This window comes from Symphalangus syndactylus, chromosome 5 (genome assembly GCF_028878055.3).
Source record: "Symphalangus syndactylus isolate Jambi chromosome 5, NHGRI_mSymSyn1-v2.1_pri, whole genome shotgun sequence".
NCBI classification, from domain to species: Eukaryota; Metazoa; Chordata; class Mammalia; order Primates; family Hylobatidae; genus Symphalangus; species Symphalangus syndactylus.
This window is the reverse complement of record NC_072427.2, coordinates 151,636,393-151,648,435: the sequence shown is the minus strand read 5'-3', so window position 1 is coordinate 151,648,435 and position 12,043 is coordinate 151,636,393. Positions and strand designations below refer to the sequence as shown.

At 52.5% G+C, this 12,043-nt stretch overlaps 1 protein-coding gene across 3 annotated transcripts in view; it reads left to right on the top strand.

The window, feature by feature from the left end:
* TSPAN9 (tetraspanin 9) overlaps nt 1-12,043 on the top strand; it is a 206,199-nt gene that overhangs the window by 177,795 nt on the left and 16,361 nt on the right. The gene's annotated exons all lie outside the window — the stretch shown is intronic.

Below are 12,043 nucleotides of genomic sequence, written 5' to 3'. Positions count from 1 at the left end.
GGTGCCCAGAGGTGGTGAGGGTCTGATTCATTCCTTCTATTTCTTCTTGTGTTCACCAGAGAAAGAGACCTCAGAGGAGGAGAATCTTAGGTGGTTCTGCAGGAGAAGCAGGCCCTTCCCCCCAGGCAGAGGCGTGGCCTGAGCAAAGCCATGTTTGTGGGAATGACAAACTTCCCTCCCTGTTTTGTGGAGTAAGATGGTTCACCATGGGGCTCCCTGGGAGATAAACCTGGGGTCAGCTCATGGAAGACCTTGAGTGCAGGACAGAGGGTTTGGGCTCCGTTCATGGGCAGTGGGTGCCAGTGAAGCCCCTGAGCATGGACATGGCATGGTGAAAAGCAGTTGCAGAAAGAATGATTGAGGGGGTGGCAGAGGAGAGAGGTGCAGGGATGGCTTTGACAGTGTAGGGGTCTCAAGGGCTGGTTCGTCTGCAGGTGCAGCTTGCTCAGTCTGGGGCTGAATCCACAGGCTCTGGGGGTTCAAGAAGGGAGAGCCTTGGCGAGATTCATTTTGTCTCTGAGTCCTGTGGGTCTAAGACATGTCCTTTCCATCCAGGGATATATTCTGGGGCCCAGAATCCCCCTGGTGTCCTCTCCTTTGAAATGGGAAGAGAGGGCAGGCCTAGATTACTGCAGGGAGGGAGACCTCCGTGAGTGTCTCCGGCCTGGGTAGTGTAGCTTGCTATCTTCTGGCAGCAATGAAGAGTGATGGTGGGAGCCTTGACTAACCCTGTTTTTAGCTGCTGCTTGGCATTTGAGACCACAACGTCAGGCAATCTTGTGGACACCATTTCTTATCTTCCCTCCTCCTCCTTCCACCAAGGCTGCAGGGAGCTTGGGGTAACTCTAGAACGCAAGCAGCGCTGAATAACATCATTCCTTGACCCACTCCCCTGCCCTCAAGTGCCTGCTCCCAAGATCTTCTCCCAAGTCATGAGAATGGTAGGTTGACCTGGGGCCAGACTTCCCTTGGTTACTTCCAGCAGAGATTTATTGAAATCTCAATGCACAATGCAAATGTATTCATGGTCTCAGTGGATCAAGAGTGCCCAGAGGGCAGCCACACTACCTTGACCCCCACTGTCTCTTGTCCTTAAGGTGGGATCCTGAGATGAGATGGCTGATACCCCAGTGATGGTGCCTCTAGGCAGCCCAACACCTGTGGAGCTGGAGGATGGGCTGATTTAATTAGAAATAGAGCGTGGGTCTGAGCCCCCAGGCAGCATCCAGAAAGAAGGAATTTTACATGAATGTCCACACTGTACTGAGCATGGTGCTTATTTAGCCTATTAGTTTGCTGCTGTCATTTGCATTTTGTGTATGAGGAATGAAGGCATAGAGAAGTTACGTCACTTTCCTGAGCTTGCAGAGCCAGGACAGGTATTTTTGCCTCACTGGAGTCCACTGATTTCATAGCCCAAGTTCCTTCTTGCCCTTCTTTGACAGAGCTTTTCACGGCCTGCAGCATTTTCTCTTTGCTGTAACTCAGTACCCTGCTACCGCTCCCAGGATCCTGGTGATGCTCTAGAAGTTGATTCATCATGTACTAAATGGTACTTCAGAGGAAAGTTCTCAAGGACAGATTTCCAAGCCCTGGTCTCCTCCCTCCCTCCGTCCCTCCTTCTACAGGTATTTACTGAGCCCTTACCATGTGCCTGGCACAGTGCATCACCGTGGGCGTGCATGAGGAGCAAGTCAGGATCTCTCCTGTCACAGAGCTCACGTTTAGCAGGGAAGACAGACAATGATAAATAAACACTTGAAGTAGTGACAGACTGTCACAAGAAACAGAAAGGAAGCAAGGAAAACCTGAAGGATAAGCATAAGCCAGCCATGTGACTACCTAAGGAAGATCATTCTGGAAAAAGGGAACACCAAAGGCAAAACAGAGTGATGGGCCTCGGACCCAGCAGAGGCCTGTGAGTGGGAACCCAGCACGGGGGTGGCGAGGAAGGCAGAGGCCAGGTCTTGTAGGCCATGGGAAGGAATTTGTTCCACATGTGAGCAAAAACTATTGGAGAAATTTGAACAAGGACCATCCTGGCTGCTCTGTGGAGAATGGGTTTAGAAGAGCAAGAAGGGCTGCTGGGAAAACAGAAAATGATAGCAGTGTAGCCGTGGAGGTGGGGAGAGATGGGTGAACTGGAGATGGGAGTTGGAGGCAGAGCTGGCAGGCCTCACTGATGGATGAAAGAGTCACTTGGTTCTCTGTAGCTTGAGCAGGAAGATTTCTTCTGAGAACCTAGTACGCGTGAGATGCCTGTGAGGCATCCAGGCAGAGATAACGAGGGGGCACGTGGGTGCAGGAGTCTGGAGCTCACGGGCAGGGCTGCCCACCCTGCTCGACAGTAATCAGATGGGGTGGGCCCTCGGGGCGTTTTAACATCCTGTGCGGTGCTGGATGTAGTTTTTGGCATACTATGTGCTTAATAAGTGACTTTGGAAAGAGAGCAAGATGATGGCGTGAATGAGTTACCCGGACAAAGCACACTGGTAGTCCCTGTTGTCACATGCCTTGGGGTGGGGATGCAGATTTGTTCCCAATGGATGTAACACCATTTCTGTGCCAGTGAAGAATTTGGAGGTACTTGGTGTTTGTAGGGATGGGGCTTGACCCTTATGGTTCTTGACAGCATAAGTGGAGACTTTTTCCCAGGGTACCAGCTGGGGCTACACAGAACAGGGTGAACCATCATAGTCCCATGCTGCTGGGAGTTGGCCTTCTGTGAAAACGTAGTTCAACTTGGAAAATATCTGTTGGGAGCCTACTCTACGTGAGGCACCGTAGGGAGATGCAAAATGAGCAAGACCCAGGCCTGCGAATAGAGTTGGCTGGGGCGAGTCCAACAGAAGTGAATATCTGCAGGGCAAAATGGGTTAGGTGAGGGGAGTCAGGTGCTCCTGGAATACAGAGGTGGAGGGGCAGGGAGGGTGGAGGCCATGGGCCCTTCATGGAAATGATAGGGCACTGCTGACTGGTGGAGGGTGGAAGGAAGGGCATGGCTGGTGGAGGACTCTCAGAGTAGAGGCATCAGCCCCAAAGACAGGGGTGTGTTCCCAGAGGGATGAGGACCCTAGATTGCAGGCATACTTGCAAAAGAATATGGAAATGATGAGCCCCTAGAGGCCTTGAAGGAACGCCATGATCAGCCATATCCCTTGGGTTGTAGGCGCCCTCTCGGGTCTGGAAGGCGTGATGTGCTCTGGGCAGAGCGATTGGATTGTGGTGACAGAGAGGAGGTGGGGCAACCAACCCGAACACCTACCCTGTGTTCTGGCCAAAGGGATGAGACTGGGAACCAGGTCCGGAGAGTGGAAAGGAAGAGGTGGCTGCAGGAGATTTGCGGGGATGTGGCCTAAGGATTAGCAGGTGGATGAAATGTGGAGGGTAATAGTGGTGACGGTGATAGTTAACTTGTTACTGACTCCGCGTCAGGCTGTGTTCTTGTTCTAAGAGCTTTAGAAGTTTTGTCCTATTTAATATTCACGACAGCCTAATGTGGTCAGTACCATATGCATTTTTAGAGGAGATAGCATTATTACCCCCATTTTACAGATGAAGATTTGGAGTCACTGAGGTCAGCTCGCCCAGAGTTGTATCCGGCAAGGGGTAGAGCTGGGATTCAGAACCTAGATGTTGGCTCCAGAGCCTGTGCTCTCAACCATGGGCCCCAGGTCCAAGCTGTGCCTCCCGGACAGAAGAATAGATGGAGAATTGCATCTCCAAAGTAGGGGACACAGGCGGAGAAGCACGCTCAAAAGACTAGGACAGACACTCTGCCTCAGAAGATGTGACTCAGAGCATGTGTGACACACAGAAAGTGGGCCTACTGCCTTCCAGTGCAAGCCTACTGCCTTTCGGGCATTTTGTGATTTGAGAAGCAATGTGGGCACTCTGTTCAGGAAACCTTGATTTTCACCCTCATGATGAACTGGGAAAAGAAGCCCTGAGGGGTTCCTGCACCTGGTGCAAGAGCAAGACCCTGACCCGTCCTGCATGTCCAGTGTCCACAGTGTCGTGTCCACAGACTGAGGACACTGGGCTTTGTGTGACTGTGAGGGCGCCTGACACAGCCTTGCCCTTCCCCCAGGGATGCTCTGGCCTGGGTGGCACTGGCTGAGCATCCCCATTTCAGGGCCTTGGTGACCCGCTTTTTGCAGAAGGGGCAGAATCTGCAGGATTTCATTGTTGGAGGTTTGGTTTTGCAACAGAGGTCAGAGTTTCCTGAACTGAAGCCAGACTCTAGCTCCCCAGAGCAGCTGGCGCCAGGAACCTTAAGGTTCTAGCTCCAAGTAAAATCTGGTTCTTTTCAAACAACCCCATCAAAAAGTGGGCAAAGGATATGAACAGACACTTCTCAAAAGAAGACATTTATACAGCCAAAAAACATGAAAAAATGCTCATCATCACTGGCCATCGGAGAAATGCAAATCAAAACCACAATGAGATACCATCTCACACCAGTTAGAATGGCCATCATTAAAAAGTCAGGAAACAACAGGTGCTGGAGAGGATGTGGAGAAATAGGAACGTTTTTACACTGTTGGTGGGACTGTAAACTAGTTCAACCATTGTGGAAGTCAGTGTGGCGATTCCTCAGGGATCTAGAACTAGAAATACCATTTGACCCAGCCATCCCATTACTGGGTATATACCCAAAGGACTATAAATCATGCTGCTATAAAGACACATGCACACGTATGTTTATAGCAGCGCTATTGACAATAGGAAAGACTTGGAACCAGCCTAAATGTCCAACAACGATAGACTGGATTAAGAAATGTGGCACATATACACCATGGAATACTATGCAGCCATAAAAAATGATGAGTTCATGTCCTTTGTAGGGACATGGATGAAACTGGAAACCATCATTCTCAGTAAACTATCGCAAGGACAAAAAACCAACACCGCATGTTCTCACTCATAGGTGGGAATTGAACAATGAGAACACATGGACACAGGAAGGGGAACATCACACACCGGGGAGTGTTGTGGGGTAGGGGGAGGGGGGAGGGACAGCATTAGGAGATATACTTAATGCTAAATGACGAGTTAATGGGTGCAGCACACCAACATGGCACATGGATGCATATGTAACAAACCTGCACGTTGTGCACATGTACCCTAAAACTTAAAGTATAATAATAATAAAATTTAAAAAAAAGAAAAAAAAATCTAGTTTTTTTCTCTTGAGTAATTTCTACTTCCAGAGATGCAAAGCTGCCAAGTGGACAGCAGTGGCACCGCTCCCTGCTTGTTTGAGGGTGTCTGTTTTGTGGGTACCTGGAGGCAGCACCCTAAATCCCTCCACTTGTTACTTCTTGTGGCTCCCGTGCCAACCTGTATCTCAAAAGTCAGTCTTTTGAGAGGTGAAGGGAACGCAGAGCCACAAAGTGCAAGCGTCTGCAATTCAGCCGTGCCCTCCTCGGCTCTCTCTGGCTGCTGTTCTTTTTTTTTTTTTTTTTTTTTTTTTTTCCGTTGAATAAGCAAAAGCAAGAGCAAATATATTCCTTGGATCTCATGTGAAACTGTGTAGTAATTGTTTCTTTTTGCTATTTTCAATATGTTTCTATTCTGTTCATTGAACTTTGTTCTCGGTGCCTCTTCCCAGTGCACTGTTTATCACATAGTCATCCCTCCACCCTGCTGTTTGCCCTTTATGAAATGGCATCTTTCCTCCTCCAGGTCTTGGTGGTGAGAATGCTTATCCTTACCGTGTAGGGGTGGGAGGAGCGGAGGGAGGGCCTGCTGGGATCTGATTTAAGAGCCTCCCCCAGCCTATAATCGGTCAGAGGCCGCGCACAACTCTGCTCATTCCAGGTGAGTAAAGCGCCTGGACTCAGACGTCATTGATTCTGACTGATACCCAGGTTGGGGTGTAATTAGCAGTCTTGGTTTAATGGCATTGTGGCCTGAGACTGCCATCTTCTCCCTTGTATTTAAATGCTCATTTCCCTCGGCAGGCAGGGAATTGGCATCAGACCTTGACGGTGGGACCCTGAGCAAGTCGCGTCTCTGAGCCTCGGTTTCCTGAACCAGGGCCTTTGATCATGATGTCATCTCACAAGGGGGTGAGTGGTAAATGGCAGCACTTCTCAGGCCCAGCTCACGTGACACTTGGACATCATTTCCTGCCACTCTAAGGGAGGCAAATGTGCTGGGTTCCAGCCTCCTGGCTCTGGGGGCAAGTCACTTAGCCTCGGAGGCCTCCGCCTGTTCACCTGTGAAATGGACTCATAGCAGTTGCCTTACCTGTCTCATACAGCCAGGGAGAGGACTAAGTAGAAGCACAATCATAGGCTCTTAGGGCTGGAGAGGGCTTTGCAGATTATTAGTTTCAACCTTTTGTTTTATAGGTGGGAAAATCAAGGCTCAGAGGAGTGAGTGACACCCAGGATGACCTGGCCCGTTAGCAGCACATAGTCAGTGTGCTTCATCTAAAGGTTTACCTGTCTGTTAACTCATAGGCATATGCGGAGAGGCGCACCTCTCCATGTGTGGCGGTGGACAGACAGATGGCCCTTCTCCTGCCATATGCTCTGGCCTGTATGAGCGTGAGGGTCTGAAGGAGGTGGTGTAGCAACGCACCGGCCTGGGCAGGCGCTCCTGTTGCTGAGCTGAAAACTTCCTTTGCTTCAGCATTCCCACTTCCCTCCTTTGCCCGGGCTCCCACAATCCATATGTGGCTGTTTATGAACCAGGGCCTCTCTGTGTCCAGCGTTGTGCTCGACACTAGGGAATTGTGCAGAGAGGTCTGAAGGGAGCCATTTGTAGGCAGGACAGGCACCCGGCAAAGGTCAGTACTAACAAGGCGGGAGAATGTTCTGGGGCCGATGACGGCCAGTCGAGCCACTGCAGAGTGTTGGGAGGTGAGGGAGGATTGTGAGCCTGGAGGAGGAGGTGGGGCTTCAGCTGGGCCTTGATGACTCTGGATTGGACCGGGAACAGTGCAAAGGGAAGAGTAAGGCTTTTTAGGTGGAGGGACATGCCGTGAGCAGGGTCTGGAGGTGGAGGTGTGGAAGGTGCATTTTGTGAACCGGGTTTACACTGAAGAGCAAGGAGGCTCTGTGAGAGGAGCATTTTTATTTGTAGAGTTTTTATCGGGCAGGCAAGTGTCTGAGTGATTTAGCTCACCCAGCACAGCACTTGGGACCGTTACTTTGGCTCAGAGCATTGCTGAGAGCCTGACTGTACCTGTCGCTGTGACACTTGGCTCACCCGCCTCGAGGATGTAATGGGGCCAGAGGGAGGCAGGTGACTCCCCAGTCCTCCCCCTGCCTGAGAGGCCTGGGTTGAATGGGGCACAGGGGACCCGGGGAGGGGGATGGGGACCCAGTCTTGCTTTGGATTTGCCTCGGCCCCTTCTGGGTCACAGAACAGCTTCCCGCTCGCCAGCCCACCTCAGCCCGCCGCCTCTGGCGCTGGCTTTCCGCTTATCTTAATTTATTGATGGAAACTTGTTTTACGGTTCAGAGCATAGACGGCAGCAGCTCCCTGCCAAAAGAAAGCACGCCTGCAAATCGGGAAAGCAAGCCGCCTCCCAGAGATGGGTGGCTGGGGACTGGCAGGACGGCAGAGGGAGTAGAGCCCATCTGGGCAGACGCTGCTGCAGGCCTGGGTGGACAGGGCTCGGGGAGGCCCAGGAGCAGCCTCTGTGTGCCGGCTGGGGCCGGGGCAGTGGGGGCAGTGGCAGGACCTCCCTGCCTGTCTCCACCACAGGCTTCTGACTCACTGCTGGCCTCCGTAACCTGGGGAATGATGGCTGCGGGCCATAAATACTAATAATGGCTTTCATTTATAGTTGTGTACAAGGCGCCATGCTAGGAAGTTTATTTTCACGAACCTCATTTAATCCTGACGACAACTCTATGTGGTAGGTACCGTTAATTCCCATTTAAAACATGAGCACCAGAGAAAAAGTCGTTTTCTGCAGTCCTGCTGGCTGGTAAACGAGGGAACCTGGAACTTCAACCGGGTCTACCTGGACCCAAGGCCAGAGTCAGCCACGGCCGTCTCTAACCCACACACTCCAACTCTGGCCAGTGTCCTGTCTCACACTGCGGCCACCTCTCCAGCCTGGTGGTGTTGGTCCAGCTGGCCCGGCTATTCCCAGGGTAGGACCCTGTCTCATGATCTTGTGTGCGGTAAAAGCCAGCGCAGTGCTGGGCTCAGGGCAGATGTATGCAAGGCACCTGCTGAGTAACTAACTGGCTGGAGGATCCCACGAGCAGGTTACTCTTTTCCAAAAAGCAGAAATCCTTTCAGTGGCTTCTGTGCTTTCCTCTGAAACTCCGCATTCTTGTGGGTCAAATAAGGAAATCCTCAACATTCTTGCTCACTGCGTCGATCAGTTCCAGGCACCGCGTGGAAAAGGGTCCAACTCCGAGGGCTCCAGTGTTTTCATCTGTAAAATGGGCTCCACTCAAGATCGTCATCACCATTTGCAGAGACACGGGACATGAACACGCCCTCTGGATAACAAATGGCAAAGCGTTGTTATTATTTCTATGAGCTCCTGTTTTGTGGAGATACAGGTGCCAAAAGGTCCACTGAGCTGCAGATTTGGCTATTTTGTTCTTCCTTGCTTCCTCTTGGAGAGTGGTGTAGCCAACAATTTTCACAGCTCTGGTAGAACCAGCAAAGCAGGTAGTCGCCCTCGGCTGGACCAGCACCTCCACCCTGAGCATCTGTCCGCTGCTCTTGCCTGCTGTGGCCGTGCACCCCCTCTTTTCCCCACTCCACCACCCGGGCTGTGTGCCTGGCTCCCTCCCCTTCTTGGCATGCCTGTGTCACCTCCCCCAACTCAGGTTGGGCTAGAAATTTGTCGAACATGTTTAATAAAATGAAATCTTAGATTTTTCTCAGGTCTGTAGGAGGCAGATAGAGGTTATAATCACAAGAGTCACAGAGCAAATTGGGTTAAAATCCCAGCTCTGTCAACTCCATGTGTGAGCTTAGACAGGATGCTCAACCTCCTTGATCCTTTGTAAAGTCACAGAAAATAATAGTAACTGCCCTGTATGGCATTTGTGGAAAGGGTGGGACATAGTTCCTGGCGTGTGATACGGGCTCAGTTAATGCCAGCTTTCTCCTCGGCTTGGCTGCCTCCATCCCCACTGGTATTGTCACCAACACTGCTGTTTCATCCTGTCCTCCTCGGCTACAAGGAGCGCTCCAGGCCCAGAGGCTTGCGTCTGCACACTCTGTCACAGCTAGCCTTCCTTTCTCAGAGTAGGGACGTGTCTGGGTGACGCTCTTTCTGGCTTTCATGGGAAAGAGCCAGGCAGATGACCCAGATCCCAGCAGCGGGAGGTGGTGGGTAAGAATGTGGTTTTTGGAGTCAGATGTCCTGGGTTTCTTCACTGAACCTCGCTATACTTGTGTTCTCTCATCTGTAAAATGGGAGGACAAAGATGCCACTGGGCTGGGAGGATTAAATGAGGCAATAGAGGCAAAGCACTCAGACTAGCAGTGGTGCACCGTTGGCAGTCGTCCACAGCCGGAGCATGAGGAGGAAGGGCAGAGAAGGCAGGCTGTGGGCGCTGGGAGCAGGTGCAGCTGTACCACGAAGAGCTCGGTGACCTGGGACACATTTGTCTGGGGAAACTGTGGACAGGCCAGCAGCTTTCAATGGAGTAACCTAAATTGCCGTGCACATGTTGCAAACAGGATGGGTCACAGCCTCCTGTGTGACCAGGAGAGCCTTGAAGTGGGCACAGTCTGGCACAGGGCAGGGAGGGATCTCAGCTTGTCACTTAAGGTGGTGCTGAGACCATCTCTGGCAGAGAGACCTGCACTGAGCCATCCCGTGTCCCCCATGAAGCGTGTCAGAAATGCCAAAATGCTGGCGTGGGTGGACCCGGCTCCCGGCTGGCAGTATAAATAATCAGGCTGTGGGCACAGGATCCCCAGGGAGAAGGTGCTCCACGTGTGGGCCCTGTCAAAGGGCTATAGCTAGAGAGTGTGTGGGTGGCTGTGTTGGGGCCAGAGATGGACCTGGTTGTCAGGCAGTCTTTCCTGATAGCTATTTGTGTAATTATGGTGTTATTTGCTGAGCTAGAGCCGTGGAAGATCACCCTCATTACATTGTCGAAAGGGCCTCCGACCTGCCACGGGTGGAGCCGAGGCAGCTGTGCCGAATGAGAGGCCCCCAGTCATGAAGTCTTCACTGTGAGACTTTTCTTCACCTCTGGGTGTACCTCCTTTCCCGAAACAGAGAATGGTTCCCACCCCCTTCGCCATCCTGAAGAGTGAGTTACAGTCTCCGAGATGATTGGAGCTCTTTGCCAGAAAGATGTCATGGGCATTCAAGGTATCCTTGTCCTGTTCTCCCTGCATTTTCCAAGGAGTTTTAGTAATAACACCTTGTACAGCATTTATATTTTGAGGAACACGAAGTGCTCTGCAGGCAGAACCCTGTTCATCCCCACGGTGTCCCTGAGTGCTGGGGAGGTGCTCTTCTCTCCCTGGTTTATCAGAGAAACATCTCAGAAAGGTTAAGTGGCTTGCCAGAGCTGCACTGCACCTCCTGCTCCCATGGGCTCCAAGTCCTGAGGTCGGGGCTGCCCGTGGTTCTGCCTTCTCTGGGAAGCCCAGGTAGCTGCCAGTTACATTGCCGTCCTTGAAGGTTGGTTTCTTAAGCCCATCCTGCCTCCCATAGCAGCCCTGGCTTCACAATTACTGTGTGCTTTGATGCTGTCAGAAATGCCTTTCTCCCCAGAAGCACAAAATAAAACAAATACAGGAAGGAAAAAATATGCTGGTGGTTGGAAAATCCTTTCTCAGACCCCTCTGACAAGCTATTCTGAGTTCTTGGTGCCTTCCCTTCCGCTTTACAGTGACCTTGGGAGTTGAGACAGTGCCGTGTGCCAGGGCCCCAGGCTGCTTCCTTGTGGTTCCTCCCTGGGCAGCCATGGCTCTGGGCATGCAGGTCATGAGAGCCACCTGACCATCCCCCCCTCCTGCCCAACCTAGAGTGCCCACCCTGCACATCATGCAGTGTTACTGGGTGCGGGTGGCCTGAGGCTCCATGCTGCCTTCTGTCCAGTGCTGACAAGTTCCAGAGTTTGGGGAAAAGGCATGTCCAAGGGTCTTCCTCACCTGCTACTCTCCCATTAAAGGGCAGTCCTTCCACCAGCTCAGAGAACCGAAGCCTCCAGTGGAGGCCATGACTGGTTTGTCAGCCTCCCTCTTGGGAGTTTCTTCCCCATGCCTGTTCCGTAGGTGCTGCAGCCTGCCCTCTGTGCATTCCTGCAGCCTGCCCTCTGTGCATTCCTGCAGCCTGCCCTCTGTGCATTCCTGCAGCCTGCCCTCTGTGCGTTCCTGCAGCCTGCCCCTCTGTGCGTTCCTGCAGCCTGCCCTCTGTGCGTTCCTGCAGCCTGCCCTCTGTGCGTTCCTGCAGCCTGCCCTCTGTGCGTTCCTGCAGCCTGCCCTCTGTGCGTTCCTGCAGCCTGCCCTCTGTGCGTTCCTGCAGCCTGCCCTCTGTGCGTTCCTGCATAGGGATGGGAAACAGCTGTGCCCCCTTGCTCACTTGATCTGCCCAGGGTCTGTGGCAGAGGCTTACAGTCGAGGGGCCACATCCTTCCATGTCCAAAGTGAACAGGAGCTGCACGGGCTGGTAGGAGCTTGGGATCGCTGAGTCACAAGCACTCCCTGTGTGGCCCTTTTTCCCCGCACCCACCCGCACCCGTCTCGTGGCTGCACTGTGCATCCTCGGTCTGGGAAGAGCCCCTGGCCCCACTGCCCAGGCCCAGGATGGGCTTGATTGGGAAGAGGATGTGGTTCTGCCCCACGTGCGCAGCCTGTTCTGGGAGGGCTGCGGCGGCAGTGGGAATCGCTGTTTCTGGACTGGTGAATGATCACGCCTCCTCTGCAAGGCTGTCAGGGGCTCTCTACTATCTGCTGCTCTTTGACATCGCGGCCACACGTCATTTTGTGGTCCTTCTGAGGGCTGTTCCTCAGGCTTTGTTCCTTCTGACAGCTTCGGCCCTACACGTGGGCCCCCTAGGAGGTTCTGAATGTGCCTCTACCTTCTTTTCCA